The sequence below is a fragment of the Macrobrachium rosenbergii genome, chromosome 41, assembly GCF_040412425.1.
Source record: "Macrobrachium rosenbergii isolate ZJJX-2024 chromosome 41, ASM4041242v1, whole genome shotgun sequence".
Classification (NCBI taxonomy): domain Eukaryota; kingdom Metazoa; phylum Arthropoda; class Malacostraca; order Decapoda; family Palaemonidae; genus Macrobrachium; species Macrobrachium rosenbergii.
The window spans coordinates 71,210,306-71,226,926 of NC_089781.1; the positions used below are offsets into that span (position 1 = coordinate 71,210,306).

The 16,621-nt window shown below is 43.2% G+C and overlaps 1 long non-coding RNA gene across 8 annotated transcripts in view; it reads right to left on the bottom strand.

Moving 5' to 3' along the window:
- LOC136826895 (uncharacterized) overlaps positions 1-16,621 on the bottom strand; it is a 98,729-nt gene that overhangs the window by 33,231 nt on the left and 48,877 nt on the right. For 4 of the 8 annotated variants that reach the window (XR_010849735.1, XR_010849733.1, XR_010849734.1 and 1 more), the window contains exons 4-7: positions 12,571-12,664; positions 10,964-11,087; positions 9,707-9,830; positions 2,743-2,839 (exon numbers count right to left, since the gene is read on the bottom strand). This is a non-coding gene — a long non-coding RNA (uncharacterized lncRNA). Of the gene's footprint in view, positions 1-2,308; positions 2,446-2,742; positions 2,840-9,706; positions 9,831-10,963; positions 11,088-12,570; positions 12,665-16,621 lie in introns of those variants that run through there. The other 4 variants (XR_010849736.1, XR_010849732.1, XR_010849737.1 and 1 more) reach the window with 4 other exon arrangements.

Here is a 16,621-nt window from a genome sequence, read left to right on the forward strand (position 1 = left end):
ATATATATATATGCATGCATTTGTATATACAGTACATATATGTATGCATGGGTGTTCAATTGGAAACTGTCTGTGTATATATATCCGTGATTTATAAATGCTATTGTGTATTATATACTCTATGTATGTGTTCCTGTGTTTGTATATATGTTCCTATACATACACACACACACACATATATATATATATGTATGCATTTATATATTTACAGAAAGGTACATGAGCTTTCCGATGGACCATTGCGGTACTCAAGTGCCATCGCTTTTGGTTACCCGGTATCGCTCGGAGCCCTATTCCGGGGAAGGAGAAAGTGATAGGGAAAAAAAAAAAAAAAATAGGCATGATTTTTCAACTCGCCTAATTTCTTGTCCTTTCTCAAGCGAGTGCCACTTGGTCCTGGTTGTGGATCTTCTGGTGACTGCATCGAATGCCACTCTTTGGAGTGGTCTAATGAGCATAAACCTGGCTCCCCTGGGCATCCTGGACAATAATACACAGTGTCCTTCCTCTAGCCTAAGTTCTTCGTGCATATCCTGCAGCGCTTTTGCCTGCTCTTCTCATGACGAGCCCAGGCATGGATAACTTCTTCTTCAGCACCGTAGGGGCTTTTAGACTTCATCTTTTCTCTCATCTTCATAAGTTTTGCAGCACCATCAGTGTGTTTATTTAGCCAACCTCTGACTACATCAGTAATAAAAGTCAAGAAGGGATGATGGTACTGGCACTCATTTTTATAAAAAATTAGTGAATTCAAAAGAGCACAAAATACAAAATGAATTCCAAGTTTTTTGAACCATGCAAGGCTTTTTCTGTCAAAAGCATATGGCTCAAGAAGTTGATCTGCCATGTCAATGCTTCCCATTTTACTGTTGTAGCGGTCGATATGAAGTTTATTGAAAAATGTGGTCTTCTGCCCAAAGTATGTCTTTGTTTTCTCGACCACGTATGCTTTATACTTTGTTGTCAAAACAGTAACCTCTCTTTTATCTTGAAATTTTATAACAAAAGTGTTGCCTTTTCTTGCAAAAACTGATTGATACTTCTCCAACTTTGCATTTGTAATTTGTTTCCGGGGTCCTCTTCCTGTCTGAACTACTTCAGTGACCATAGTTTCTCTCGTCAACAAATAATCACCGAGTCGGATGCTTGTGTACCAATTATCAGTGACAACATGGCGCCCTTGATCTAACAAATCTTCCATGAGGTACACGACGATATCTTCTGATACACTGAGATGAGAAGCAGCAGGGTCTTGGATCTTGAAATTACTTTTTCCGTAATACACTGCAAAGTTCCAAGAACATCCGTCCCACCCTTTTTCTGTTGGACAAAGTACAAATACTTTTTACTGCAAACTTCCAAGAACATCCGTCCCACCCTTTTTCTGTTGGATAAAGTGCAAATACTTTTATTTCAAAACGGGCTCTCTATTGATTTTGATGAACTGTCTAAAGCCAAGATGTCCCTTCCATAATACAAGAGCTTCATCAACAGCATTGTGTCTTGATGGTCACATGAGAGATTGTGAACACTGACGCAATAAAGATAAAAATGGTTCAATCCCTGTGCATGGGTCTCGTGTCACTTGTGCAGTGAATGAAAATCTCAAAAATTTTAGAATGGACAAAAACCTATTTCTACTCATAACCTCCTTACAGAACACTGGTGGTCCTCCAGTCATAGGATCATGTGACCAGTACATATGCATGTCAGGTTTTTTATCCACTCCCATTAGTATGAGTAATGAAAAAAAAAAAAAAAACACGCAGTTCACATGTGTTTACTGGTTTCCATATCAGTCCGTGAAGAGTTTTCTTTTCAGGAAAATCTTCTTTGTACTTATCTGCCCTTTCATTTATCCAAGAACACAAAGTATCCAATCATTTCTTGATCCATAAAATACTCAAATGCCATGTCAGGTAAAGGAAAATCATCCTTAGACAAATAAGCATCCACCCAGTGACGGGGATCGCTGAGTGGGGGAACAGGATCTGGCCGAGTATCATCAAAGACGTCGGACAACAACCTCCAACCTTCTTCTGTGACTGGCTCAATATCGTCAAATAATTCACTATCACTCACTGATTGCACATTATCTGATGCCTCACTTTCATCATCAGATTCTCCTGGTACATATATTTCATCTGAGGAATCTCCAGAGTCACCCATGACGGTAAAATATATGAGTTCCCATTGGTGGAATATGGTGACGTCTCGATGACGCCAAGGAAATGTCACGAGATGCCTTACTCCTTCTCTGTGATTGGCTCATGGGCGGAGCTTATGCTCGACAAAGGATGAGAGAGCATATCCCAGCAACGAAGAGCCTTAATATACACAATCCCAGCAAGCCAGCTCTCAGTACAGAAGAGAAAGCGGAGAGGAAGTATTACGCCACGTCCTGGGATATCTTGCTGGCTGTCAAGTGATGTAGTACGGTACGTCCTGGGTGGGAAGGGGTTAAAGACAGTGCACAACTGAATAAGAGGCAATGGTAAGTAAATCAAATGACTAAGCATGCATGGTGGAAAGTTCTTTTTATATTTTATGCACTTTGATACATCCCACAAAGCTGAGCGGTATTTTTTAATGAATGGATTCGTGATGAATCACTTTATTGTCGATGAGTCTTGTCAAAAGAGGGATTCTGCTAAAAATTTCCTTTCTGATATTAAATAAACAAAAACTACATAACACAAAATCATCCACAATATTGCAAGTACAAATAAAACTACAACATACCTACAGCTTGTATCTCAAGGAATGCCTATTTTCCTTAAGAACCATGTCACACACTCCAGGGTCATTGGCATAAATCCACTCTTTGATCTTCACTGACCTAAAAAATACAAGAGGGATACATTTTCTCCAAAACAACAAAAAAGAAAAATTTACATCTCCAGTGACTCAGGGTACCATAGTGCTAAGTTAAAAGAATAGTTACAATGAATAAACCTAAATTAATTTGCCTAATTCTATGACATGTGACAAGATTCCATTTCAGAGTCTTAATTTTCATGTATAAATAACTTACGTACAAGACTTATAAAACGTGGGGAAAAAAAGAAGGATGTGGACACAAAAATCACTTTAAATAATATGCCAGAATAATATACAGTTGGAAAGAATGCAATCACCTAAGACCTGAGAAAATACTAGTCTAACCAATACAACCAAGAGATTAGATTGTGTACATCATGCAAAGCAACTACTGTTTGATGCTTTGCATTTATAACAATTACATATTAATCAGGAACTTGATCTATTAATCTGTGATGCAGGCTGAATTTCAGCATCATGTCTTTATCGTGTTTTTTTTTCTGCAAAGCCATACATTTCATCGCATCTTAAAATCAACTATGTATATTTCTGTAGGTAAATTTTAGTCTCCAGGCACTAACATATCCTATAAGTGTGGCACATCTGTCACTATAGCTAATAACCTTTGCTAAATTCTTGTTTTCCTTCTGGTATCAATTTGCAGTGCTTACAACAAGAATGAATGCATTACTTATCTCCCTTAGATCATTCTAATTATCATCAACCATTTATTCATTGACCAGCAAGCCCACTGTATTTTGTCTCTCCTCAATTACTAACAGATTAATTTTACTCTGTCATTCCTTTTATTCCCGTACCTTTGTACATACATCCTGTGCATATGTTATTATTTTTCTTGCAAGCACCTTCAACAGCACACTAATTTTTCCTACCACTATCCCAACATTAATGTCTTCACTTTCACTGAACTAGCTTCTTTGTTATTTTACTTTCCCCAAGGAATATTACACTCCCTGTCTTATCTAAAGGCTGCCAGTTACGATTCGCTATATGTGTGGAGAGTTCATTTAAACTAAAGCAATGTCTTTTTGAAATATTCTGTTCCCTTACTGAAGAACTTGGCCCTTCCCATTTGTCAGGGCTTGGGACCAGCTCTTGATGGGTCAATTAAATAATTTATACATCATTACTATTATAAGGTTGTCCAAACATACGATGACAGAACAGTGAGACTGATCTATTGACAAAAAAATATACACAACTTCCTTAAAAGGACTGCGGCCTTATGTTGATGAAGGCCCGGTGCATAAAGGGCATATGTGTGACCTGGATCAACCAATTATACAAATACAAATATACAACCTTGAGAAACAAAATCTAAGGCATGGTATATGACCTGCCAGACAAATGTTATAATAAATAATAATACGTATTAATGCCGACTGGCCTCATTTTTACATAATTCAACAGCAGAACACTTCCGATGACCGCGACCCGACGACCTCGGGTCGCGGAGCCCTCCAAGGTGAAGGCTGGAAAGGTCCCTTATAGAAAATGGAGCGGAGGAGAACGAGTTTCAGGGGAGACCTTACAGTACTCCCCCCCAAGACTTTTGTAACGTCTGATTAATCCTGTAACGTGAGGGAGGGTGGAGGGTTCCCCTGGATTTTGAAGTGAAAACTAAGGGAGGGGCACCGTCCTCGGTGTCCTCCTGCAGGATACCAGCCCCTTGGTGGCTCTTGGGGGAAACGACTGCTCTGGGAGGACGTCCCCGTTTCTTCCTCGTGCCCTGTTGATGTGCGATACGGGGGGCCTGGGTGGCCTGTTGATCCTCGACACCTTCTAGATCATCTTCGTCAAGCAGAAAGGCTGGTTTCAACCGGTCTATGGAGACCCAATCTTCCCTCCCATGGATGTGAAGCTGATAGGCCTTCCCGTTACGCGGAAGTACTTTGAAGGGGCCCCTGTCCGGATTTGTTAGGGGGGGGGGGCGTACTGCATCGTCCCTGACGAAGACCTGCCTGCAAGATGATAAGGCTGGGGGAATGTAGACTGGGGTCCTTGCTTGGAAGGATCGCCTACAAGGTATAAACTTGCTGGCTATCTCCCGTAGCCTCTGCATGGTGATGTCCTTTCTTCCTTCGACCAGTTCTCTCAGCACGGTCAGCGTTTCCCCATAGACTTTCGGCAGGGGACTCTCCTACTCCTGATTTTGTGTGCCTGCCGATCTTGCTTCTCTGGCAGTGGAGGCATTGCTTGACCCAGGTCCTGGCGTCCTTTCGGATCCCATGCCACATCAATTTTTCCGTCAGGAGGCGCGAGGTGGTACGGCCTGAGGGGTGGGAGAGGCCGTGGATCACGTTGAAGACCTTCTTATGTCGGGAGGCCATGATTAGGGGACGGGGACGGCCCGTGCTGGTGTCGCAGAGGAGGGTGAGACCTGAATTTCCGAAGGGCACGTCCCTCCACACCAGGGACGTGTAGGCGGTACGGTAGGCGGGTGTCTCTGGGTCGACAGCCTGTTCACGGGCGAGGTCCTCATAATCGATCCCGAGCTGGATGGAGTTGACCTCAATCCTGGAGAGGGCGTCTGCTACAGGATTGCTCTTGCCGGGGATGTAACGGACGGAACAGGAGAACTCCGCCAATGCTGCCAGATGCCTCTGCTGCCTTGCCGACCAAGCATCACCCGCCTTCGTGAAGGCGTGGACCAGGGGTTGGTGGTCTGTCCACAGGATGAAGGACGTCCCCTCCAGGAGGAACTTGAAGTGTCTCACCGCCACGTAAGCGGTGAGGAGCTCCCTGTCGAACGTGCTATATCATGCCTCGGTGGGACTAAGTTTCTTGCTGAAAAAGGCCAAGGGGTGGGGTGTGCCGTGGATTACCTGTTCCAGGACGGCACCGCAGGCGACATTGCTGGCGTCTGTTGTCAGGTGCAGAGGGGCACTGGGGTCATGGTGTGCCAACGTCGCTGCCTTGGCGAGGGATGCCTTTGCTTCATGGAAGGCCCGGTCCTGTTCTGGTCCCCACACCAAGGATTTGGGGCGTCCCTTCTGGGCCTCCGTCAGGGGGGCCATGGTGTGGGCAACACCCGGGATGAATCTCCTGTAATAGTTCACCATCCCGAGGAACTCCTGAAGGGCCTTGATTGATGTGGGCGTGGGGAACTTCTCAATGGCCCTGACCTTAGAAGACGGGGTGGACGCCCTTGGTGGAGATTTCGTGGCCCAGGAATTCGATTTTCTCCACCCCGAAGGTACACTTGTCAAACCGCACGACGAGCCCGTTGTCATTCAGCCGTTTGAGGGCGGCCCGCAGGTGCTGAAGATGTTCCTCCCGTGACCTGGAGAATATGAGTATGTCGTCTACATAGCAGACGCAGAAGTCCAGGTCACTGAGGATGCTGTCCATCAGATGCTGGAAGGTCGCCCCTGCGTTCCTCAACCTGAAGGTGGAGAATGCAAAGACAAAGGACCGGAATGGTGTAACGATGGCGGTTTTCAGGATGTCTTCCGGTGCTACAGGAACCTGGAAACAGGACTTCAGGAGGTCCACTTTGGAGAATATTTTAGCCTCGTGCAATGAAGACATCAGGTCCTGCATGTTCGGCAGGGGGTAGTGGTCTGGCTCTGTCACTATGTTCAGACGGCGATAGTCCCCACAGGGTCTCCAGGTGCCGTCAGCCTTCTTCACCATGTGGAGGGGAGGCCCAGGGGCTGGAGGCCTTCCTGCAGATCCCCATCCTTTCCATCTCTGCGAGGCCTTCTTAAGCCTCCTGAAGCGCTGCTGGGGAAGCCGTCGGAACTTGGCGTAGACAGGGGGGCCCTTTGTCGATATGTGATGGTAGATACCATGCTTTGCAGGGGTTCCGGGCATCAGGTGGAGTTCTGGCTTGAACACTCCAGGGAACTCCTTCAGGAGGGCGCCGTACTGGTGGAATCCTACGGAGCAGAGGGTGGTCTCACAGGGGCCGGTGGATATGGGCAGGGCCTGACAGGTCCCCATATCGATGAGGCGCTTCTGACCCACGTCCACTGCTAGGTCGTAGTGGGCAAGGAAGTCCGCCCCTAGAAGCGGGGTTCTCACGTCAGCGATGATGAACTCCCAGTTGAAGATCCTCCCGAGGATGGAGACTGAAAGAGGCCTGGTTCTGTAGGAGGGGATGGGGGACCCGTTCTCTGCCGTCAGGTAGGTCATCGCATCCGGCGGGCGCCGGAAGTCTTCACCTGAGGGTGGAAATACTGAGCGGATGGCCCCGGTGTCCACCAACATCATCTTGCCGGAGGTTGCCTCCCTGACGTAGAAACCTACTGACGGGGGTTTCTGTGGCCCTTGAAGTACTGCTGCTGCGTAGGTGCGGGCGGCCTGCTGCCCACCTGTCAGGCAGGCCGCCTCCCGGCCTGTTTTTTGGATGTGTGAATGAGCAGGGGGGCCGGCATAACTTGGCGTATTTGTGGAACTTCTTGTGGAAGTGACAAACGCCAGGTATCTCTTCTTTGCGGTGGGGGAGTGGCTTTTTCTTGACGACAGTGCAGATGGGATCTTCGGGGACTTCCTGAAGGAGGATGGCGTTGGTGGAGGACACCACAGCTGTAGTCTTCCTGGTCACACGTACAACCTCTGTTAGGCGGTGCGCGGTCTCGACGAGGATGTCCCGGGGCAGGCTGAGGGGTCTGGGATCTGGGATCGGACCTCTGGATGTAGCTGACGCAGGAAGATCTCTGTTGACAGGTCAACCTGTCTCCGCAGGCCGTAGATGTCCGTATCGGGGAGGTAGAGGAGGTTGTCGATGGCGTTCATTATGTCCCTGGGGTCCCCGTCTCTCCTGGGGTTGAGGGCGAGGTCCATCAGGCGGGATGCCCTCTCGGAGGCCGACACTGTGCAGGTCTCGAGGAGCTTATCTTTAAGCCGGAGGAACGTTACTGGGTCCCCCTGGGAGCGGAGCCACGTCGCGACCTTCTTGTAGATTTCCTCTGGCAGGGCGTTGATGGCAATATCCGCCTGGAGGACAGCATCCGTCAGGCCGGCAACTCGGAAGTTCCCTTCTACCCTGTAGAACCATCCCTCAGGGTCGTCCTGGGTGTAAGGGGGCAGTTGGACGGTCGGGGCGACCTTCAGCTGCTCTGGTGCACGCGGCGTGGGAACGGGCAAGAGTCGGGAGATGGACAGGTTGCGGGGGGTAGGTGTCGGCCGTGGCGTAGAGGTATGCAGGAGCGAGTGAGGCGGGATGTCTCCTGATGCGTCGGCTACCGAGGGACCGAGTGTAACAGATCTGTCTGCCATGTCTTTTTGTTCAACCTTATCGATATCTTGAGCACCAAAACATACAAGGAGTACGCCATAATTAGTCCGCTAATGGTGTGGGAGACCTACCGATGAGAGTCGGAACGCCCGAACGCCCAGTGGGCGCCGTATCAAGTCCGTTAGGGGCGTGATGTTTTCATCCAAGCCAAAACTAAGCGCTGTAGTTAGTCCGTTAATGGCTTGGAGAAATACTCCTTGGGTCACCAGTATAAGGTTGTCCAAAAATACGATGACAGAACAATGAGACTGATTTATTGACAAAAAAATATACACAACTTCCTTAAAAGGACCGCGGCCTTATATGGATGAAGGCCCGGTGCATAAAGGGCATATGTGTGACCTGGGTCAACCAATTATACAAATACAAAATATACAACCTTGAGAAACAAAATCTAAGGCATGGTATATGACCTGCCAGACAAATGTTACAATAAATACTAATACGTTATTAATGCCAACTGGCCTCATTTTTACATAATTCAACAGCAGAACACTTCCGATGACCGCGACCCGACGACCTCGGGTCGCGGAGCCCTCCAAGGTGAAGGCTGGAAGGTCCCTTATAGAAAACGGAGCAGAGGAGAACGAGTTTCAGGGGAGACCTTACACTATCATCACTATGAATGTTTAAAGAGACAAGCAATTCACAGTAAATGATACTCAAAATGCCCTACCAAGGGATTTGTTCTTAAGTGAGAGTTGAAACTGAAACATGGTAAACTGAAAGAGTTACATGGCTAAGTAGGAACAGACCAAGAAGAATAGTTATGAAGTGCAAGGAAGGAAGCAATGCACCTGAGGACCAAAGGGATGCTACAACGTACCTTTAGTACAGTCTGCCCAAGGTACACAGTAAGTGGTAGCCACCTTTGGGGTGCATACAATTGATTATGGAAAACAAAGGAATGGTTTCTTTCCTACGTCTAATTTGCTTTCACTTTGGAAAACAAAGGAATGGTTTCTTTCCTATGTCTAATTTGCTTTCACTTTTGTTACAAACAAAAAGTACAATAATACCCTGTAACCCTATTATAATCCTTTCTATGGCATTATATCCTTTTTTTACCCCAAAAAGGTGATAGACTCCAAGCCTTTCCCCTGGATGCAATTCAACCAATTAAAAAAATACTCTTGCTACTATGAGTTTTAAAATGGAGAAACAAATCCAACGTTATGTATATGTAAATATATTTAATGATAAATCTGTACAGATAGCTTTTGTGAAACTGTTCGATTCCCGAAAGCTATCTGTACAGATTTATCCTTAAATATATGTACATATACATAACTGTGGATTTGTTTCTCTAATCCAACCAATATTACAATAAATGAACTTAAGTATTCACTAAGACTCATAAACAAGACGAACAATGTTAAATTACATGCGCTATCTATGTTCAATACTGGAATGGTAAAAAATTCCCTAAATTTTGTCTTATAACCAAAGGTTGGGGTTCATATCATATGTAATAAGAATGGAATTTTTATAATGTTGCTGTTTATACAATGCATGCACTTTTTGTCCTTAAATAGGCATTAATAATTAACTGAAAATAGAGGACCCTAACTTGTAAGAATGCAGATAACATTAAATATTGCATTCTTACCATAAAATACTCACTGGTCAGATAGGAAGGAGCATAGCATTATTTGATGTGTAGCTAGAAAGCAATGTCAAGACCTCACTCTCAGAAGCTTCTTTTACTGATCCAGCAATGTAAATAACGTTTAGAAATGCAGTTCTCCTGTAATTAAAAAAATACACTTGCATTAAATTCCTCCATTGTTTTTGTTGTATGATTATTACGATTATCCTTGTATGGTCAGTCTAATTTTCAATAATTTCCAGGAAAGTACGACACATGGTGATCCAATCATTCGGAAACTAATTCTCTGTAAACCTTATTGTTTTGCATATTTTAGAAAGAGTCTCATTCAAAACTGGTTTTCATTATTTGTTCGTCTTTCAAACATGTTTTCATTGTATGGAAAAAACTTCAGAAGACTCAAGATTTAAGCATTAAGGCCTGTGCTGTGTTACTCAGACTTTGATTTAACAGGAGACTGGTTCTATGACTGTCCAGTGGATCTCCTCAAAAACCACATAATTTACAACTCATGAAATAAATGGTATAATGTAATGTTCAAATTCATATACATACCTATGCACATACTACAACTTATGCACATCCTAGCAGAATACAGTAAGTACTCCAAATCATTTGTAGATTGCTGTGCTAATAATACCTATAAAAATATATGACTAGTCATTATACTGTTTTGTTTAAGGAACAATGTCATGATAACAAAAATCAAGCTGATACACTTTTCAGTACCATACATACTGTAACTTGAGAGGACTTACAGGCTGCTCTTAATTAAGGACCTGAAAAAGAAACTGTAAACAATAAAGCAAAGAATGTTCTCTGTATCTCTTATCTCTTCCTGAAGGCTTGGCTGCAGCTCCCTTTGATGGCCTTGGGGGCTTGAAGGAGACTGCTTTATTTTACTTGAAGGGTTACAGTGCTCTAGGTCATGTTACATGTGTATGTGGGTGAGTGGGAAAAGTTGAAAAACTAGGGTTAGGTTAGGGTATACCTGTAGATATAAACCATTTATTTTTCCAAATGCTTATCCCATGGTTTATGCATTTTTCCATAGATAACTCCTGTTGGTACAATGACCTTGTTTTTGGTTCCCCTCCTAACAACCAAGTTTCCTACTGGAGTGGGCACACAGTCATTATATATATAATGAATTTGGAAAACAAAATATCCACTGACATACAAAAACAATCAGAGTAATGCATAAAACACAAAATACAATTTCAGAAATATAAGATGCTTATGTATTTGGTGAGAAATTCAAGTATACCTACCACAGTATGGTAGCTAACCCTCCGGGACCATCTTGTAGCCTATGGTAATGCAATCCTAACCTATCCTAAGAAGGAGCAAGGACCTTGACTCTGGCCTGAGTTTGAGTGCAGGAGAGGAGGGTGACTGTTTGGAGAAAAAATAGAACAGAAACTGCTTAAATCATTGCTTTTCAAGTTTTTTGTTGTTTGGAGAGGGAAAAAAAACCTATCACTGTTCTTTAATTTTTTAGCTAATCCAAAAACAAAAATAGTGCAAAACATGCTCAAAATCTACAAGGAAGAACATTCTCTGACCTGTCATCATGCTACAGAAAGTTCTCCAGATTGTTTGAACGCATGTATCAGCCTTGGCTTCCATCTCAGTCAACACAAAATTAATTACAATCAACAAGAGATTATACTCAAAGACAAATCTGAAACATGATACAACCTAACACGACCTATCCTAGGGTGCCATGCCCCGTATGACCCACAAACATGATAGCATCGGCTGCTATTAAGCAAAAAAAAAAAATTCAATATGGATACACACTAACTTACCCTAACCATTCCTAGGGTGCTGTACCCTACCATGACCAGGCAGGCACTAGACCCCCCCTTGGGGAGTTGTATCCCTATTGATATAAGTCTTAAAGGATAATTTTGTGTTGACTGACATGTTCAACCAATTTGCCACCATTTAGACTTTGGCAATCAGTACGCCATCTAACACGCATAAAGAGATCTAGGAATGGAGTGTCTGTAATTACCATTCAAATCACTGGCAAACTTGGGAAAATTAAAGGTCACACATAAAAAAAGTAATCTCCTACTGAATAATCAATCGTTGCTTTTGGAGGTTTTTGGAGATGCTGAACAGTTTTTATTCTTTATCATTTGTTTACTGGAGGATTGCATCAACATATATGACTGTTGCATGCTGTTCTACATATGTACTACCCTTCGCCAGAAAGTACATGGCATTCCTAAGGTACTGTAGCTATTTATCATCATTATACCACATACTAGCTAACAAAAAAAAAAAAAAACTTAAGTATACCTTAGTTTAACCAGACCACTGAGCTGATTAACAGCTCTCCTAGGGCTGGCCTGAAGGATTAGACTTATTTTATGTGGCTAAGAACCAGTTGGTTACCTAGCAACGGGACCTACAGCTTATTGTGGAATCCGAACCTTGTTATACTGAGAAATAAATTCCTCTACTTCTTCGTTGGCCGGCTGGAGACTTGAACTCGGGCCTAGCAGAGTGCTAGCCGAGAACTCTACCGACTCATCCAACGAGGAACTAATACAAGCTAACAAACCTAGAAGTAGGCTACTCTAGATGATGTTAATTTTCTAGACTTTGCAACAATTATACTCTACCACTTGATAATTAGCAAGTGAATTTCCTAATTATCAAGTGTAAATGCATATGAGGATATAAGTGAGAAAATTGGGGAAAGTTAAAGACAGTGGAAGAAATTCAAGGAAGAAGTTAATAACTCAGTGGGTAGTTTGAAAATTATATTAAAAGGTACAGACTTTCTCATATCACAGGAATCAGAGAAAATTATTTCCTTATGCTTCATGAAGAAAAATGCACTTTCTACAGTGTAATATCATACCTTAATTACCCATGTTTTAACTGCATCATGATCTGCTGTGAAGAGATACCTTGACTTCAAATCACTGCATAAGTAGGTGGCTGAATTTAAATCTCTGAAAAGAAAGCCAAAAATTAAAAGTTTTGTACATCAGTATTTATGCAGATGGTAGATTTTGATTTGTAGCCAACTTTATGAATAAAATAGACTATTGCATTTATATAAAGCCACAAGAAGCACAAATATTATGCTGACCTAAATGTACATCACTTAACATAAGCAATGGAATATGCACAGTGACTTACTTTACTCCCAACCCCTTTCCTTAGAAGACTCATTTAATTTCCTGAGTTATGTAATTAACATTACCACACAGCCAAAAGCAGATCAATGCAAACTCTTATCCAATAAAATATCCATGAATAAACAGCCTCTCTGAGAAACTAGAATTAAATTTAATTTAAAATAGTCTTCAGTTATTCCTAAAAATTATATCCTCTATTTTGAATTTCCTTGTCTTTAGAAGAAAATAGCAATTTTTTTCATGCTTATAGTAACCACACTGCAAGTTTCCTACTGATATCTAATTTCTCAGTTTTCCAACAAAATATGGCTTTGGAAATGAATGAAAAACTTGCTGTGAAGTACTGAAAAAAAAAAAAGAGATACAATCCGTAAGAAATTTTCTGAATTTGGTCTCGTCATCTGACCTTAAGCGAACTCAAGCGGTCATAGAGCTCCCAGAACTTTGAAACACACTTTAAAATGACAAATTTTAAAAGTAATTTGTATTTCTCCTAACATACAAACCTGAGGTCTTTACATATGGAATTAACTTTCAGCTAGCAGGAAGTCTGGCAGTTAAAATTTTGCAAGGTTGGTTATGGTAACAGTTACTGATGGTGGTGGTGGTGGGGGGGGGGATTAATGCCCACCCAGTCGGTATACATTCAGTTCTATACAGTTTACCTTTTGGCCCAGGTAAGAGAATGAGGGGTGGTAAGAGGCGGGCCCTTAATGTAAAGACCTCAGGTTTGTATGCTAAGAAAAATACAAATTACTTTAAAAATTTGTCATTTGTTCCTACACGAATACAAACCCTCGATCATTGCGTATGGGAGACTTACTTTTGGAGGGAGGATCCCAAGTAAATTGCTGAACTGACTGGTAGTTTGGCTCACCTGGGTACTTTTCCTGTTCATGAAAGAGCAAAGGAAGGAGACCATTCCTCTGATCTACTGAACAAGAGAAATGTCCAATCATCAGACTTCTGGGCATTTTGAATTAAAAGAATGTAATATCCTTGATTTGAGAAGGTTTGGATGAACGCCCAGTGTTGGAGACTATAAAGCTAAGAATAACCAACTGGTTTGCTCATAGTCAGTCCCTCTCTCCCCTTGCTAGAGAGAAGGAAGGATTTGCATCTACTAATCCAAATAGTTCGATCATATATAGGATACTCGGTCATCTACATCACCTGCATGTATGCCAGTCCACCACATGACAGATCGTTCACTGTTCCTCTGCCCACTGGAAGAGGAAGGCAGACAGGAGAAATGGAGGCCAGTCCCACACACACACCTTCTAACAGCTGCACAACTTAGGCGAGATGCAAATCTCATGAGCTGGGTGAACTAAATGACTTATTTGAGCATCCACCACAGGATCCAAGGAAAAGGAATCCAAGAACCTATGGGCAACATCCCAAGGTAAAAGGAGATGAATGTAATCTGCACGATTACATTCCATCCTAGTACCAGACCGACAGGTTCTTCCTGAATGTGATGGAAAGACTGATGACCCTGGCCTCGAAAGATCTGGTCCGAAACGTACTGATGTCCACCAAGTTGTGGGGTACGCTCATTTGAACATCTCACTAATCAGAGAAATGACAATTTGGACACCGTTTCACGGCCAACTCGAAGGTAACGAACAAGTTGTTAGCATTGGGTTGAAAGTCTAGTCTTCACGGAGACAACATAGATGTCATACTGCCACTGGCACCACAGGACCTCGAAAGTGGAATGATCCATCTCACTGAACACTTTCGAAACGCAGAATGACGAAAGGCATAAACTTCCAGATGTAAATGGGTACCAAAGATGTCTTACTTTATTCAAAGGTGCGAGAAGACAAAACAGAACAGCACAAACTTCAGTAAGTCGAGAAAGGACTATGATCAAGCTTCTTCAGAGGCTGAACGAATCCGGAAGTCATGGTGCCAAGATCAACTGTCCTTATCTCCACATTTCGGCAAATAAATGTTGTAATGACATCCATCTTGCTTGGGATGTATGGTTAGCCACTGCACTGAATGTTCTTCTGTCTGCTCTGTACAGTAAACCCCCCGTATTTGCGTTCTCATGATTCGCGGACTCATGCATTCGCGGGTTTCTCTGTGGAACATATCTAGCCATTATTCGCGGAAAATTCGTCCATTCGTGGTACTTTTCACTGAGAAATATTCACTAATTACTGTATTTTCATATAATTTTCATGAATAAATGCACTTTTTGTGATAAAACTATTAAAATGGGCAGTTTTGTGTTTTTAGAGGGGTTTTAAGTATTCACGGATTTTAGCTATTTGAGGGGGGGGGGGATGCATCCTCCGCAAATACTGTACTTGCACTGCAACAGAGCAGATGAAGACACCACAACCTCTTGTTGATCATGGCACTACCATGGTGTCATTGCTTTCACACCGAGGAGTGTCTATCTTAAACCTCACGACTCTTGAAAGTCTAAAAAGAACTTAAATTTCAAGACTCTTGAAAGTCTAAAAAGAACTTGAATGTTCTTCTGTCTACTCGTATACTTGCACTGCAATAGAGCATATGAGAGGACACCAGGACCTCTTGTTGACCATGGCACTACCATGGTGTCATTGCTATCACACCGAGGAGCGTCTATCTTAGATCTTGAGACTCTTGGAAGTCTAAAAAGAATTGTGCTCAAGTCCCAAGAAAGGAAGTTTAGGAGACTACCACCCTGGTCAACATTCCTAAGAATGAAAAGTCTCTGGAGGAGGATAGTGTAACCATGGTGCTACCTTGGTGTCATTGCTATCAAAGGAGTGCCTATTTGGACTCTGAGACTCCTGAAACTGTCTTAAGATCCACATAATACTGTCCTCGGGTTGTGGATCAACTGGTAATTACAGCAGCAGCAGCTACTGTTTACATCTCCCACTCCTCACAGGAGGAGTGTAACTACATCTAAGTCAAACGAAATGGAGCTCCTAGACACCGCTTCTTGACTGAGTAGGAACCAAACACAAGTTGTCGGAACTTAGTTTGGAGGTATTGTTAATCTCCCAGCGAATCAGGCAAAATGACGGGAAGTTGCAAGCACAAGAATTGAATCATGGATGCGAAACCGAACTTGTCTGTCATACATCCATCATCCTGGAGTGTGTCTGGCTGACCGCTGTGTTGAGTGTACTACTAAACCCGTGCAACTGTGCCGCCAATTGAGGAGATGACAGAACACTAGCCCTCTGGCCCCCTCTTGTTGACTAAGGAACTACCATGGTACCGTTCCTCAGCAACATTGTGGAATGCCTACCCTCGGATCCTGAGGCTTGGAGATCTAAGAAGATTCAGGTTATTGAGGTGCGTAGTATTAGGTCAAGCTAGGCTAAGCTAGGCTAGGTTTAATTTAGGCTAGGCTAGGTTGGGTTAAGTACCCAACCTAACCTAACAGAACCCAGACACTTGAAGAACGGGTAATTACCTTCTGGTTGAAGCCATTAAACAAAGAGTCCCTGGATACTGAAGAGCAGGATTGCTAAGGTTACACTAGAACTGGCTAGGCTAGGTTACGTACCCATCCAAAACTAAACCAACCTAGTCCCTTGTAGAGCAAGAGACTACCTTATGGTTGATGCCATTAGACAAGTAGTTCCAATATATTTAAACGCAGGTCTGGTAAGGTTAGACTAGAACTAGTTAGGTTAAGTACGGAACTTACCTAACCCAACCTAACCTCTTCAGGTGTATGTGAAAGTCCTTCGGTTGATGCTTTGAGGCACAAAGTTATCTCTGGAGGAAGTGTTTACAACACCCCAAGGG